Raw genomic sequence first — 12,230 nt, 5'->3', positions numbered from 1 at the left:
GGAAAAAACACACCCAAACATTAATCGTTAAAATGTTCCAAATAAATAATTACGATTACATATGGGGATTACATAGTTTATAAATCACTCATATTTCAAGTAAGAGAGTTGTAAAGAAGAATAATCGATTAATAAATACACTTGAATCAATACACATTTCTGAAATTACTAAGACATAGATGAACAAGAACTTATCTGCAAAATTTGATATTAAAATATGTTCCAGATGAAATTTATTGCCAAATTATTGTAGTAACATAGTTTTTAAATAGCTCATAGCTCGAGTTAGAGTTGTGACGAAAAATAATTCATTAATAAATACACTAGAATCAACATACATATCTGAACTTACTAACAAATAGATGAACAATAATTAATCTGGTAAATTTGGAAGGAAGGCCTATTTCCATACGAAATTTATTAATTAGTCCCAGAATTACATCAAACACAAAACTGACATAAAATTTCTATCATTTGAAAGACCTTAAAATTCATATGAATGATGATAAACTCAATGTCAATAATTCAAAAGGGGATCAGCGTTGCTGAAATAATGAATCGGTTGAAGTGCATCATTAAATAGAATTATTTATTGTCATTATTTCAATAGAGTCATTAAATAATGGCTCTAAATGAAATAATGACTCTATTGAAATATTGAAAAAATCTTCTATCCCGACAGGACGCCAGCGATGAGCGGCGTGAGCAGCAGCAGCAGCCCCGCGGGGGCGGCGAGCCCCGCGCCGTTGCACGCGTCGCCGCTGCAGCAGCTGATAGTGCTTGAGTCTGTGAGAAGTAAACCGCACGGGCATCAGTGTTTGATGCGTAAAGAATCTGGTGTTATTTTGCATCTAAGATTAAAGTAGGAGGTACATCATTAAAACGCTGCGCATTGAATGTAAGCAACCAGTTTGAGAAATTATCTTTCGACCTGAAAGTGTATAAGCTGGATGAATATTAAAGTCAGTGTAATTATTTTGGACTCATTTTAGTATAAGATAGCTTAGTAGAGCCGGCGCAGAAAACTTGGTCAAGTTTGGCATGTCGCCGATTCGTGCTACAGGATATTTAAACACTGGCATTTTGACCAGATCTCATCAAAACTGGCGTAAAAACGATTAGCTCCGGTTACTTATACCAGCTCCGCGGGGCGATGAACATTTCAAGTCTGAACATTTACATCTTCATAACTTTACCCAGTATGTTCTCGAAAGCGTTTACAATCAGAAAAATAGAGGGTGTAGATTTTAAGAATTTAGCTTCGATTAATGCAATAATTTCGAGACCCCAAAATAAAATGACTTTGAACTTCCCAACTTTATGGGAAAAAGGGCAAAATTATCGAATAGTCTTGCCTGGAAAACAGAAAAAATAATTTTATTCACCTAAGCTTTTACAACTTTGTCAACCTCTTACCCATGGCCGTCAACAAAAAATACATTGTCCATAACTCAACCTGGAAATTGTTCTTGGTCAACAAGATGAAGTGTCCTCAGGATCTCCGTCGCACAGCCTGCTTTGCATGCAGCTTTCAGGGTGCATCCCTTCACCACAGTTTCACTACTTGTTAACGACTGTCGGAAAATAATGCATCATATTTATTTTATTCTATTTTCTCGTGATTATTGTAACTTTAAGTCAACCATATGCAATTAATTTGATCCATCTTTAAAAGTATACAATAAATTGACTTCGTTATAAACAAAGCGATGACAAAAATATTCTCAAACAACTGAGCCCTCAAGGTATACTATAGATTCAATGCATCGAGTCCCTCAATTATTAATATTTCGCTAACTTTTTAATGATTATATTGTCAAATGAACTGTCTCACTAGTTCGTTGTCACTGCTAAGTTGTAATCGAAGGTAAAACATTCAGCAATCATGGGTCAAAATGGGAAATGATCCAAATAATGAAATAATGACCTGCTTTATATTATTGGAAGCTGAAGAAATTGCATAGATGCTATCCATTAATCGAATTATTATGATAAAAGATTAAACTAAATTTCCCCAAAGCTCTCACGGAGAACTGAAAAATGAGATCGAAGAATCTAAATTAATTAATTTGTTCGTCAGATTAAAATTGCATCTTCTGCTAGATTACTTTGGTGACTGAGATTTTGAATATGCCGAAATTTTTGTTTTTGTTATGATTACATGGCTCGTGGTTTGTCCGGGAATCATTAAGTTTTAAAAAGATGCGAGTAACTCAGTCTAGTTATTGGGCCGAAGAACAAAAGTGATAAATCAAGTGTGTGACGTCAAGCCTGTATAAATAGGAATCTGTCCAGAGTTTTTTTCTCACTATGCAGGAGTTTTGTTCTTACTATACATGCGTCGTAAGCTTTCTCGCTGCACTCGGTGGCGGTTTCGTTGCCATTGCAATTCATACACTGGATGCAATCCAGAGCCGATGTGCTCACCACACCCATCACCACCACCAATGTTAACATCATCGCTCGACCCATTACCTGCGGGAAAAGTTGATTTTCCATTTATTTCTACATACCAATTATATCAATCAAATGAAATGTGCTAAATCATTCTTTACGTTCCAGGTAGGCGTACAAATTCTCTGATTTTACAACAAAAATGAGTGATTATGAGCCACGAGTTCGTTAGTCTGAAATTAATTGAATTTACTTATTTAAAGATTATGTCTAAATATATTCTACGGAAAACTTAAATTTACTGAAAAATATTGAACGTATATCTGCATAAACGTTATTAAATGAATGAGGTGATTAAACGAATGACGTGATTAAATGAATGTTTAAAAGGCAACGCACATGCATGAAGTCTTGGAAAGTCGCTATACTTTATATACTTCTGCCTGGCGGCAGAAGTCGCTACTTACGGTTATCTTCATTAAGTTTGCCTAATTTTTAATTTCCTCTGTGATCTATTGGAGCCTCGAGGAGATGCTGAGCAGAAATGCAAAGCTCTCATGTGGGAGACCCCGTTATATAGACAACTGATTTCGAAAATAAGAACGTCGCTGATACTAATCATGTCAAAAATGTTGACTCGTTCCGTTGCGTAACCACGCATGTCTCGTCACATAAAATGAAACATTGAGTGCCCCTGTCAAGCTGTCCCTTGATTAGATGGAAGGTCTTTTGATTAAGAAATCACATGATGGTAAGTTAATTAAAGTTTTGAGCTAATGACATAGGCTGCTAAAAGAACTTGTCAGTGACATAAATACTATGTCTCAAATTTAATTAGAGAAATGCCCAATGGGAATACATATTGACAAATGAATGATGTTTTATAATAATAATATAATAGCGGTTTCAGCGTTAGTAGGCCGTAGGCCTGTCGCCGATTCTTAACATCGCAGAACATCCACAGCTTCTTGCGGTCTCGAACTCGCAGCTCACTGCTTCAATTCTGCTGTGCTTAACCGCCCGGCCTCCTCGCCGATTCTGACCAGAAACTGGCGCACAGAGCTGGGATCGAACCCGCGCCTCTCTGCTCCAATCCTGGTACTCTGAACTTTAACCACTGGGCCACCCTGTTTTAATCTTCTTTCTCGAAATGAAAATCTTCGTGTATGACCTCATGTACGGAAGATCTCATGCTATTGTGAAACACGAAGATAAGGACAACCTTGTGATTCATAAATCTTAGCATGCTATAATTTAGAATTCATTCACGAGTAATTTGATCAAAAAAATAATTATTCAATTTGTAACAATTCATGTTACTATTTAGAATTCATTTACGCGTATTTTGCAAAAAAAAAATAAAAGGTCAGAATTAAAAAATTGACACATCAGTGCAAACGCTTCTTTGAGAATAAGCGCTTCCAATTTTTTTCAATGCTACAAATTGTTATTTGTCACAGCATTTGTGACACTCCATCCACAAATAATGTAATCGTTGGTTTTAAAAAGGTAATAATAAAGTAAATTATGCTTAATCGTATTTACCCTAATTGAACATCGGTCATATTTTTAAAATATTCTGTATATTATCAAGGATATCAGTGCCATGGATAAGGATATATTATCAAGGATATCCTGCAGGATTTTAGCTGCCATCAGATCAAGAAGAAATCCACGCTGTTAGATTTTGCAATAAGAGTTTCGTAACTTTATCTCTATTACTTAATTTCAACAATAATACTCTATAATTTTACACAACAAGACAATGTTAACATTAATCATGCGCCAGGTACCACAATTTATTCTTCGTTTTCATAATTTTTACCTTCTTTTTCGTCAAATTAACCTCCTATTGCAAGATAACCATCAACCACCCTTGAAAAAATTAGTAGAATCACCACAACTAAAGAGTAACTTGTACCCAAGTTTTAGAACCAATGCGAAATTGAATTGTGCAATTTTCCTCAAAGAAACATGTTTTTACGCAATAAAGTGGATTTGGGAGGTGCAATAACATCTAGTGGCATTAATTAACGGCTTCAGAATAAATAGTCCTCATTGCCTAATTATTCTGTTATCTCATTCATTCTGCAAAAATAATTAAATCCCTACATACATATTGCTACTATCGAAAGTTTGATAAAATTCAATGCTGTCAGTACACTTGATGGATGCTAGAACTAGAAGAGATCTAGTGTTGATAGTAACGTGTGGTCAGAAATGAAGAATCGATTTCTCATTTCATCCGAGTCCATAAGTCGAGTGTTGATTATAAAGTATATGACCAGACTTGATGATTCATAGATGCCCATATCATCCGAGCTCAAAAGTTGAGTGTTGATTATAACGAATGACCAGAATTGATGACTCATATATGCCCATATCATCCGAGTCCATATGTCGAGTGTTGATTATAACGTAGGACCAACTTGATGAATAAAATGCCGATTTCATCCGAGCTCAAAATTCAGATTGATTGGAACGTGTGGTTAGACTTAAGAATTCACACGCTAACATGCATCATCAAAACAAAGAAGTCTAGGGTTTATTATAATTTACGATCATATTTATAGCATTATTATATCACAAGCTTATATTTTTCCAGGAAATTCATACGTTCCAAGTATTGAAAACCGAGGTTTTCCAAAAAAATGTGTTAAAGTCAAGATATTTTTTCTTGTGATGGGTATCGCATTCACCACGTAATAAATTTTAACATCAAATTCTGTATGAAATATCAAACTGAGGCACAACTAAAACTCGTACCATTTGCCAAAATGAGATTGATTATCTGTCACGAATAATTATATGCAATTCTGGAACCAACAATTTATTTACATCGAATAGATATAACTTTAAAAATACAGGAGTGCTCTGAAAAAAATTAATTCTATTAAAGGGAACATTTATCAATAGAAAAAGATGTACGTTCAGCTATCAGCATGATGGAGCAACAGAAGCATAGATATGTCGCAACTCGGTGCCGTCGCATATAGCTTTGCCGTACTTTTCATTGCACCTAGAGTTCATTATTAGATCAAGGACGTCTAACTGATGATTTTGAAACAGATATGTTAATCGAATCTATCATAATTAGATATTCCTAGTTGATTATAAATTCATTTGATCTTTTTAGTTGTTTTCCCAAAATAATGTGAAATCGATACACGAATTGTATTGTTCAATGCCTAACGTACCAGAAAATCTTACGCTTTGAGATTTCTGAATATACGAACTGAAAGAAAAAGCTTGTTGGTAACAGCCCTCAAATTAGAATTTAGCATCAATATTATTCAGTATTAGTAGCTGTTTCGCGTTCTTAATGTCCTGCATATGTTCTTATAGGTGACGTCATGCAGTAGCGCAGGCATTGTCTTGAGCTGCGCAGGCACAAAATCTGTCCCTCTTGATTATCTGTAGGATGGAAAATTTATATCTATATTATAAAAAGTTTTATTGTTTAGTGTTAAATATGCGCATAGAATATACCAATAATGCGATACCCAGATTGGCAGCATATTGTCCTGTACCATATATATATTTAATAGTTTCTTTGCGCATTAAATTCTCCGCATGGTGCCATCAGCACCCTGATGGCAATCCATCAGCACCCTGATGGCACTCCATCAGCACCCTGATGGCACTTCTGATGGCACTCCATCAGCACTCTGATGGCACTCCATCAGCACCATGATGGCACTCCATCAGCAACCTGATGACACTCCGTATCCAGGATGATGGCTTCGCTTATGAAAGCCCTGCAGATCTCAGACCGTCATGTAATTATCCCTTAATAAATTGGGAAATTCCATTAATAACTGATGAAAAATAAATAAAATTTTGTATATTTTCTATATAAGCAATTAGTATTTTCTAAACTTGGAATTCGCTTCATAGTTTAAATATCATGAAGTGAATTTTACTCAATAATTTTAGAAATAGAGCGAATAAAATGGATACTTTTTACAATGAAAGATGTGATATAATCAGCTGCTCGTTGAACGTTGTCAACACCAGCATGGACCTTGATGTGCTTGAACATCGCCTTCGCAATCAAGCTTTCGTTAAAATATCAATTTTAATTGCACGAAAACTCGCAGTTATGTTGCATGGAATTCGCATTCTAAGGAATTGTCTATAGAAGAGGGTAAGATCATGCAAGATTTATTTCACGGAATTGCATGCCAAGGGCAACAGCACAGCGCGATCGAGGCCTCTCCGAAGTTGATCAATTAAATGCATCATTAAAGTATTGCACCACTCTGCATATGAAAATATTAGCGCTCGAATCTAAGTTCTCATTGTTTAACCAATTGAAAGATAGTGAAGTTCATTCATCTTAAAGGAGATGAATGAATCTCATTTTCTCCGAAGGGAATCCAGCTAAGAAGCAATTCATACAACAGACTGTGAATGAGCTAGTTCATCAATCGAAACCTTGAAATAAATTGAGGATGACCCCTGCAATAAAGAGTTAACGCTATAGATCCAGAGGGGTAATTAATTAATATCATTCAGTTTTGTCCAAGCCCACTTTTCAGCGTGGATTGGAATTAATTAATTGTATTGTCAATTTCAGATTAAGACCTGAAGGTTCAAGGGTCTTCTATTTATTGGCTATAACAGGAGTGAAAGTCTAGTAATACAGAACAGTTTACTTGCTAAAGACTTTACAATAGGCACTATGAGGATACAATCTCAGAGAGGGAAAGAATCGGCCTGCTCGACAGAGAAGCTTATCGAGCGCCGGAGCGTAGGAGTTAGCTGTGGACGCTCGGAGGTCTCTCCTACAACTAACTCGTGGGCTTTAAAGAGCTATCGCGGTCCACCGCGTAGAATCGCAAGCTACGTATGACAAGACGTACGATCCTTTAAAGCGTCACTGAGGGTGACGTATAATAGATAATTAGTCGCTGAAGGCGACCGTCAAGCAATACCTGACACTCCCCCCGAGAAGAAGAGTCGCTCGTGCCGACACGACCAGTGTGTGTCCGAGGCACAGGAGTCGAAGGTTCAGGATTAGCAGGTACAGGATCAAGAGTGTCAGGAGAAGTAACCGCAGCCACTGGGGGCATCGGGTTGCATGAGACAGGATGAGACGCGACCGAGTTCATGATTGGTGAACACGTCCTTGGCAGACGCCTTCGCTTTAGGAGGTCTTGCGGGGGTCGCAGAATTTCACCTCTCGCCGCGCAATACCAATGCCAGCTACCGTCTCCATTGATCATTACGTCGCTGAAGGCGACCGTCAAGCAATACCTGACAGTTTAAAAGACTTGACACGGCATGCAGAGTTTTACTTTTTTATGTAATACACTCCAAAGAAGGACCACGACTTAACGCCAACATTCCAAATCTATACCCTCCACGACTGACGTACTTTCAGACCAAGCTCTGTGTGGCAATTAATAAAATCATGATGTAGGGTAACATATGGGGCAGCGAGCCCACTGCGGGTCATGGGCCCATAGCGGCAGATATTGGTCCGTGTTCTCTACCGCCGGTCGACAGTTTCACTGGGATGAAGTGTACGGATTTATGTTTTGCTAAGTGTTTGCGTTATTAAGTTATTTGTGAATAACTGTTTTAGCCCAGATAAAAGTTTTTTGCTGCTAAATAAAACTGTTTTCGATTACTGTAGATGAAGCTTTTGAAATTACTGTGAATTATATTTTGAAAGTAATATTTATAGGGGTAATTTTGAGATAAAGTTTAGACTATTAGATTTTAAAATAAAATGTTGACACGACATAAATTGAAATGATACCTATAGTGGGGCAACGGGCCCACGCGTGTCACGGGGCAACGCGCCCAAGGTGAAGTCATGTGTTATACATAACATAATTGGATTTGTCTCAATGACCTTTTCAAAACTATGATTAGCTTTTTGAATTACAAATTACACTTCATATTGCGTGATTTTTTTTATTTGCCGCCTCAAGGCAGCAGGTTTAGTTTCTAGTTATGCGTATTTATGACCCCTTATCGAGTGATTGACTCTTGCCCTGCCAAAAGTTGATTTCAGTCAACACCAATGAGCCAAAAGTTGATGAGTTTTTATGGTGTTGGCTGAAATCACGATTAGGTACGAATTCTCTACACATAATATCTGGATTATGGACGAAACTGGAACGAAGTTTTTACCTAATCAACTAAATATATTTTTTCTAGTCAAGGATACATTTTTTCATGTCAAGAACAAATTTTTTATCGCAAGGATAAATTTTTTAAGTCAAGGATATATATTTTTATGTCAATGAAATATTTTTCTTCACGTCAGTGATAGATTTTTTAAGCCAAGAGTATTTTTTGCTGTAAGTGTAAAGTATTGTTTTATCATTTTTAAGCGAAAAATATGCAATTGTGGTAAAGGGACCAAGGGTGGGCGCCTTGCAACAAGCCCATGGGCCCATTGCCCCAGAGGTGAGGCAATGGGCCCATTTTGACACCTTTTACAAAATAGTGTTTCATTAAAAATTGAATAACTCTATGGGCGTCTTATTCACATCATACATTCCTCATTAGTTGTACCTTTAAACAAAACAAAGAACCACCTCGTATCAATTAAAACTTCATCAAAATTTTAATTTAAAAAAGGGGGAACGCTGCCCCATTTTGCCCTACGGGACAGGACGAGCACATGGGATGGCATTATCCAGTTGCGCGCCAAATGACAATAAAATCAGTAAGAATTATTTGAATGTCGGTGACTTATAACGCGCATTGGCGGCTAACGTGTCATTAAGAGCATTATACATGTACAATTTTAATCAAACAATGATTTTGGTGACGTGATCAATCAGTATGGCGGATAGAGGTTGAAACTACATGTGCGGAAATGGCTAACATATGTGGTCACACATTTTCTGATGTAAAATCCTTAGGTAATTAATGTTTCATCATCAATTGGAAATATGTGAGTTATTAGCAGGCAAACTTTCAGATGTTTTTATTTATACGCGAGGACAATGATGGACTAAGTTCAAGCTTCTGTTGCGGGCGCCACCTCTATGGGATTTGACGTGGGCCTACAGCATAATATAAATATGTATTGATGTATTCATTCTGATGTTGTGGTGGTTGAGCAAAATACTGAATATTTGCGTTCGAATGTGTTTGGAAAGGGTCTGGGTCAAGGGTCTTTATACATCACAATTGCTATTGACAAAAACATAAATGAGCAAAATTACTTTACTTTAAAATTAACCCACCCGTAGCTGAGGTTTGAAAGACTAAACAAGCTTTCTCAAAATATGGTCTGTCTTTCCTTACCGTTACCTACTACGATATACCTTGTTGATGACATTTGTAAGTTACCTGTTATTCGTCACTGCCATGCCATTTGATTATTCTACATGGGATATGCAAACAACGACATCCTGCCGCCAGTAAAGCAGGATGATTTCTCGTACGATTTCATAATTGCTTAGTGTTGGACCGTGCTGCAGCTCATTTTCTTGAGTCAAGCAGCACAGCCATTGCAGCATTCAAACTGCAGTACATTTAAAAACTTTTATTGCCATTTCATAGATCAAATAAATATTTTACAATGTCTGATATCCATCAACATAATCAATCCACGAATTTTCCATAACTTAAGTATAGAGCGCACCATTCAATTGAACGAAAAAGTAATCCATCAATTTTCCCTGGAAGAATCAGTGAGTAGAAATGTAAAGACTGTCTAAACACCATTAAACTTGGACTGATAAAGGTGTGAGGTGAGGGATAAGGCCTCAGTTATCGACGTCAGCGTGGGACGTCATTGAAGTATACAAGCATACTCATGGTTTATTCAAGGTCCCCGAAGGATTACTAGAATTTGAAACAAGAACCAACACCAGGGGCCACGACTATAAACTAAAAAAACTGCGCTGCAACTTATCCAAGCGACAACATTTCTTCTCGCTCTTCGAATCACCGACATGTGGAACAGCCTCCCCGATTACGTCGTTGGCGCTCTGAGTGTGAATGATTCAAAAAACGACTAGATAAAGCTATGGAAAAATATATGTTCAGACTTGAAATGCCTAGCACCGTATCGATCCCGGTGGAAGTCTAGTAGCTATTTCAAACTATCGTCAGTCCTGAAAAGATCCGGTCAAGTGACACGATTTTAGATCTTCTGTATACACGTCACGAAAAGTAGGAATCGGCGACAGGCCACATCAGGCCTACTCATCAGCGCCGACATCGCTATGTTATGTTATGTTATATCGAACCCGGTGGAAGTTTAGTAGCTATTTCTAACTATCGTCAGTCTTGAAAAGGTCAAAAGACATGCTTTTGGATCTCCTGTGAACAAGTCACGAAAAGTAGGAATCGGCGACAGGCCACATCAGGCCTACTCATCAGCGCCGACATCGCTATGTTATGTTATGTTATATCGAACCCGGTGGAAGTTTAGTAGCTATTTCTAACTATCGTCAGTCTTGAAAAGGTCAAAAGACATGCTTTTGGATCTCCTGTGAACAAGTCACGAAAAGTACAAGAATCGGCGGCAGGCTACATCAGACCACTCTTCAGCGCCGACATCACTATGTTTTGTTATGTTATGTAATAAGTGTGAATTTAAATCTCGCAACATTCGTCTTGTTCACGTCACAAATGTGACAAGTCGCACCTGAATGTGTAGTAATTTATGAAGCCATTAACATGATAACCTCATCAACCATGCTACTGCTCCTTGATATAAAAACGTAAATAAATAAATGTGTAAAATGGGTAAATTAAAGAACCTCTCATTTTTGTCCGATGCAAATTTCTAAAGTCGCTATCATTAATAGCAGAGGAGCCGGAATCTCCCGCGATATGAATAAAATAACATCAGTGAGTCCATAAACGAAGGGTAAATTGGTCTAAATTCCATAATTAGAGCTGGCACAAAACCAATATTCGTTGCGTTTGGCGGCTATGAACAGAATTCGATGAAAAAAAGTCGTCATGCTACTTTTTTCTTATCCAGCGCTGAGGGGTTTTCCAAAACTTTTTGCGAGACACGGACAGTAGAACTCCAGTGACCAGTCCGAGCAGAGATTATGAGAGATAGTGCTGCCACTGCGTCGGTAGTGCTAGGCTGCTAGCGGGTTTTTGAAGGTCCAAACAGAACTACGTGACGAATGATAGGTTAAATAAACTTATTTACTGCTACTTGTGATTTTTAAACATGCCGAAGATGTGGAATGTATACGAAAGTTTTCAGGCGCTGCTTGAGGCAAGTAGCTAATGTATTAAATTAATTTCTCATTTACTTGATGCATCTAAAATAATATGTAGCATTATAACTTTACAAGAGCACTGTGGAGTGTGGACTGTGCACAAAATTTCTCTCTACTCTCTATTCACTATTGTCTTTAATTGCCATTTCACTCCTAACTGGACTAAACACAACAGTACTTTATTACTGATTATTGATGTTTAGTGTTTGACTGTTGGTATTGGTAAATGGTAGGTAATACCGTAATACTAATGCAAGAGTTTTAAAACTCACTTCATAAAGTTCAGCACAAATAATACTAGATTTGAAAATCTTAAACTAGCTAGGTAGAATTTTCAATTTAGCTAATATTTTGGAACTGATGAATTTGTCAAGTTAGATAGATTTTAAATATATGAACCAGATCCAAAACTTGTCATTTGACCAGCCAAACTGAAAAATCTGGCAGAAGCCTCTCATGCTTCTTTGCTTCTTGAATAATGAATCATTGAATGAGACAAAAAGTGGGAACACCCATGCTCATAGTCATAGTGGCAAAGCAGAGAGTTTTTTTAGAGTAGGGTAAACGCGGTATATTCCGACACATTAAGGACGCATCGAGAAATGAAAAACTATAAAA

The 12,230-nt window shown here is 37.2% G+C and overlaps 1 long non-coding RNA gene across 1 annotated transcript; it reads right to left on the bottom strand.

The window, feature by feature from the left end:
- Positions 1–1,462: 1,462 nt before the first annotated feature.
- Positions 1,463–2,927, bottom strand: LOC108678294. The gene is made up of 3 exons (XR_001931312.1): positions 2,862–2,927; positions 2,332–2,475; positions 1,463–1,574 (listed from the first exon to the last, which is right to left on the bottom strand). It is a non-coding gene; the product is annotated as an uncharacterized LOC108678294 (long non-coding RNA).
- Between the last annotated feature and the right edge of the window lie 9,303 nt (positions 2,928–12,230).

Source organism: Hyalella azteca, unplaced genomic scaffold (assembly GCF_000764305.2).
Source record: "Hyalella azteca isolate HAZT.00-mixed unplaced genomic scaffold, Hazt_2.0.2 contig2384, whole genome shotgun sequence".
Lineage (NCBI taxonomy): Eukaryota > Metazoa > Arthropoda > Malacostraca > Amphipoda > Hyalellidae > Hyalella > Hyalella azteca.
The sequence above is the reverse complement of the archived record's forward strand: the minus strand, read 5'-3'. Positions and strand labels throughout refer to the sequence as shown.